Genomic DNA, 5,129 nt, shown 5'->3' with positions numbered 1-5,129 from the left:
GCTCTCAAGCAGTCTCATACGTTGATCTGCAGGAGGATGGAGGGAGGGGAGGGGGGAAGGAGGATGGAGTGTGTTTGTTGGAAGGGGGAGGAGTCAGGGATGCGGGAGTACAGGGATGAGGGACAGGAGTGTGCGCAAAAGACAGGGATGCTTTTCACAAGGACGACCTGAGATGCCTCAAGGGTGAACGCTCTCAATTCGAGCAGATTTCCCCTTTTACGTGCACCCCCGCATTTTCCTTCGCACGCGCACACGGGAGAACATCAGCATGGAAGAGGACGCCGATCACCTCAAAGTGTCGGGTAGCCATATTTTTGAGAGTGATGCGGGATCCCGCGCCACAACGGGAGCATCCTCCTCTGCTCCGAGCTGCCAGTTTGTCACAATGAGCTGTGAGCAAGGTCACGCTCTGTTTAAACGCTGACCTTGGTCACGCCATAAATATGAGGTCCATGTCCCCTGCTGGTGATATGCACGCACTTGTTAGAGGACTGACAGGAGACATGAAGTGGGGTGAGTAAAGGGTGTAAAAGGACGGGGATGGGGTTAAATGTAAGGTGAGAACACCTGCAGAGGTGGGATCCATGCGGAGATCTGATGTCAGCGGACCACTGCTCCAAACAATCTAAGGATGAAAAAGTCTGCTTGAATTGAGTTTTTTTCACAAGAGGGGAATCATAAACACAGTTTGAGGTTTATACTTTAATTAAATATGGTTGCGCATGTGCAATATTGCATATGAACGACAGTTGGGGGGGGGCTTACTTCGGTCGACGTGCCTCACGCGTCCTATTTTGTAACATTCGTAATCTTCACACAATAATGAAATGAAGTTAGATTGCTCTACTGGCTGTCATCTCGAGACTTTACTACTGCCACCGCTGTAAACATTTTCGGCAAGCAAACTTGTTTGAAGTTACTCGCAAGCACATCGGGACGCATTTACAAGTTTGTTTGAATATATTTTCAACTTTATTCCAAAATATTTTTACATTAAATGCTAAACACATAGCATTTGTAACACTGGGTTATGATGAGAATATGCCAAAGCATTATGGGCAAAAAATGCGCCTTTAGAATTTCACTTACAAGTATTTGCAAATGTATTGGCAAGTACGTTTACGAAAATACGTTTATGAAAATACATTCAAACTTACTTATAAATACATTCAAACGTACTAATGCTAAATGCTAAAAGCATAGTATTTATTCCCAAAATATTACAGAGATTTGAAAAGGATACCTCATAGCCTTCTGAGAAAAAAAAAAGGTGTTTCAAGCATTTAGCTCACAAGTATATTCAAACGTAATCGCAAGTATGTTTGAACATAATCGAAAATACATTCAATTGTACTTGTGAATTTTTTTAACGTGCTTGTAGTGGTTTGGGCCCCGCCACGGAGTCCACATTGAAAAAGGAATATCTTTGTTCTCTCTTTTTTTACTTTCGGAGTTATGCTGACAAAACGACAATGAGACTGCACCATAACACTAAAGAAATCAATAAAAAGTAAATCAAGGCTAGGTCGTCACCTCTTAAAATACACTTCACTTGTAAATACATTCAAATTTGCTTGTTGGCTTAACGCTAAAAACATAGCATTTGTTGCCATAATGCCATGAGGTGTTGACAAACATACCTTAGGTATTTGGAAGTCTGTTTGAACATGACTGCAAATATGTTCAAACATATTTGAAAATATGTTTGGAATGTACTTGTAAATATGTTACAATGAATTTTCCACCACAATCGCAGCTCCACACTTCTGATAGACACAACTGATGGTTTATATTTCTTCATGTCGCGCCACCACGTCAAAGCTGACGGTTGAAATCGATGGTTTAATAATCTCCACTTTAACAAATCCATAACTAGAAATGAGCAAGCTTGTTGAAACTGAAATCTTCTTCATGGGGACTGATGAATGAGAATGGCTGCCAGTTTGCACAGTTCTTAAAATAACACATTTGCTCAAACTATTTGACGCTATCATAATAATGACATTCTTTTTCAGGAGGACACAGATGATCACAATGTATCACATTATCAACCAGCATTTATTTTTCAAATTAAACAGCAAAAATAAGAAAAAAAATATCAATATGCGACACTTTCTATCAACTACTGCAAGGGTTTAAATTTCCCAATTCAAACAGTAACATTCCTAGGAAATCACAAGAGACCATCAATGATGAGCTATTTTTAGAACAGGTCCGCAGGCTACTCGTCATCATGGTCGTGACCCCTGTTGAAGACGGTATAAATATATATTGAGGATTCACATATGGTGATCCTTTGCAATGCCCTTGCAGATAATGGCTTCTTTTTGTTCCCATTCAATTATTGTATGCAGAGGAGTTCATAAAATGATGCTGTGGCTTCTGGCTTCCTGCATGAAGTCCAGGAAATCAGTTTCTTCCTCCACTGTGTCAAGGACTCTCAGGAAACAATTTAAAGGCAATATGTGCCGCTTTAATTTGGCCGTGGATCAAGTCAGCTTTGTCCACGCCCATAACGGAGCAGTTACCCATTTTTAAAACCGTCAAGCTGTGAGTGTCTGCAAAAATACCTAAACTTGGTCTAGCTCGCCCCCATACAGATTGAGAATGGAATTTTCACGCATTTTGCCGCGCGTAATGTTGCTTCTCCTTCTGTTCATCGCTTGATGCAGCAGATACACGTAGAAATTTGTGTTTTTTTTATGTTTTAGTTTTCTACTGTTGACTTTAGTGCTGGAAAAAAAATGAATATCGCATCATAGGCCCGATGAATGTGCCTTTTCTATTTAAAATAATTGTCTTTTATAATATCTGTGAATAAGACCCACCTTCAGAACACGGAGGCAGATTTCCCAGCCACTCCATCACCGCGATGCCCTTTTCAATGTTATCGTAAATGTTTAATTATTAGGTTTGAGGCAAGGAGGAATAGAAGGTCATTTTCAAAACATAGTCGCTTATGTTTCTAAATTTGCTCCCTTGCTGGTTGAGAAGGTCAAATGATGATCCTAATATCCGTGTTTGGCCCGAGTATAGTTATGCAGTATGACATCAACCTCTCATGCTCTCAGCTGAAAGGTGTAAGGACTGTGGAGTCACACCTCACCAGGTTTTCTCTGGAGCCCACCTTTCCCCTTTCACACCACATTAACCAAACAGGACCCCCCTTTGAGCCCGCCAGCGCAAGGTTATTTATTCATTTTGCCTTTTTTTATTTATTATTTTCTGAGCAGACACAGATGTGCGCTTGCCACCTTTCAGAATCTCCTGTGAAAACAGCCACAAAGCTGGCCAGCAATTAAGATCATGTGCCAAACACCCACATGCAGTATGTTTGTGCCACTCAGCTACACATACACTCCCCACACATACACATACGTTGGAAGAAACCAAATATAAAACACATGCTCTGACATGAACACGTACAGGGTTTCGTCGATCTTGCACGGTATTTCAGTGATTCTGCGTTTTAAAGTTCTTCCATTATGTCCGCTTTTCTGATTGGATTCTCCCAATATAACGACATCACTACTTAGAGTAGAAAATCTTTTAGAATTGAAAATCAATTCTGAATAGATGAAAACATCTGAATTGAATCATTCGACAGTCAGAGACTCACACCACTACGTATTACTTTGTGCGCAATATATAAAGCACAATATGATAAAGTTGTATTTTCTCTATTAAAGGCACAAAGCAAAGCATCTTTCTTTTTTGTACCTCTGAAATGGATTCATGTTATTTCCATTCAATTCACTGATTGAATATGATTTGAGATAGCGTGTACATTTAGATGCATCCATTTTTCAAGTTTGATATTTCCCGCATCAGGAAGCAGTATGACACGTTGTGTGCAAAGCCTCAAAGTAAGAAGCAGCCTAACGTTTGATTTCATCTCAACTAGAGTGTCTCTGGAGAATCTTGGATCCCTCTTGTCTCCACAGAAAAAAAAGCATCTTCCTTTAGAGTTCTTTAGAGTCCAGACCGACAAAGTCGCACAAAAATATATATATTTTTCTATGATCCTTGATTCTGTGATACAAAAAGGTCATTTTTTTAATTCTTTGAAGTTATCTCCATTTTACATTTGTTACAGTAAACAGCCAGCACTGAAGCATGATGACATTTGCTCCCCGTGGTGTCTGCATGCGTGCCCGTGGTCACGCTTTCAAATCAATGTAGAGATGAAGGATTCATTGAAGTGATAATGCATGCGGGTTTGCGGATTTGCCCACGCCGCTTTGGTATGGATCGTGCGCTCGTACGTCTGTGGCAGCATCAGAGAGCCCCACGGAGCCTCTGGTCAACCTGGACCCCAGTCAAGCCCTGCGGCTCATCCCGCCTTCAACCTCGCAGGACGCTCAGAGCTGAGATTAGATTACAGCCCAGTGTGCAAACATTGCTCTGAAGCTTGCTACATTGTATGCAACATGTAGAGTAGAAGATGGAGTGGAAGCAGATTTTATGGTATCCCTTAAGCTGGTGGATGGCACACCAATGAGCAAAAACTGAGACTGTATCCCAAATTTTTCGGTGATAGGGTTAGATAAGGAAAATAATGTTCTCTTTTGATTGACTGTGTGGCATTAGGCATGTGGATAGTTCAAGCATTTCATATGTCATTCTCCTCATTCTTTTACTTCCAAATCAATGTCCTTGTTCAATGGACTCATCAAAGAGCAAAATAAGCAAGATCATTAAACAGAATTTTCTCTAACCAAGCCCTAAATATTGGAAGTCAGAGGATGTCTGAAAAGCAATCGTTTGGCAACACAACCCTGGTATTGCGCTAAAGCACTTACTAAGCATGCAATCAGATTGCATGGATGTCATCATGATACTTTTGAAAGACTCTCCGGGGCACGGCTGCATGGTAAAATAGAACCGCAAAGGTCAAATACAATCTGATTCAGATATGACTTGAAGCCAAAGTAATGGCAGAATTCAGAATAAAGACATAAAAGAAGAGTACTATGAATCGAAACAAAATACAAAACCAAATAGCCATCACACCACAAAATAATAGTGATTAATTTGGTTGTAAACACATATGGCAAATGTGCAAGTCATGCTATGTGAGGGTGTTCGTGCCAACTGTTTAGAGGTAGTTCCAAAAACACACCACTTTT

Source organism: Hippichthys cyanospilos, chromosome 9, assembly GCF_059441005.1.
Source record: "Hippichthys cyanospilos isolate Australia breed blue-spotted pipefish chromosome 9, RoL_Hcya_1.0, whole genome shotgun sequence".
Lineage (NCBI taxonomy): Eukaryota > Metazoa > Chordata > Actinopteri > Syngnathiformes > Syngnathidae > Hippichthys > Hippichthys cyanospilos.
This window is presented reverse-complemented; position numbering follows the sequence as displayed.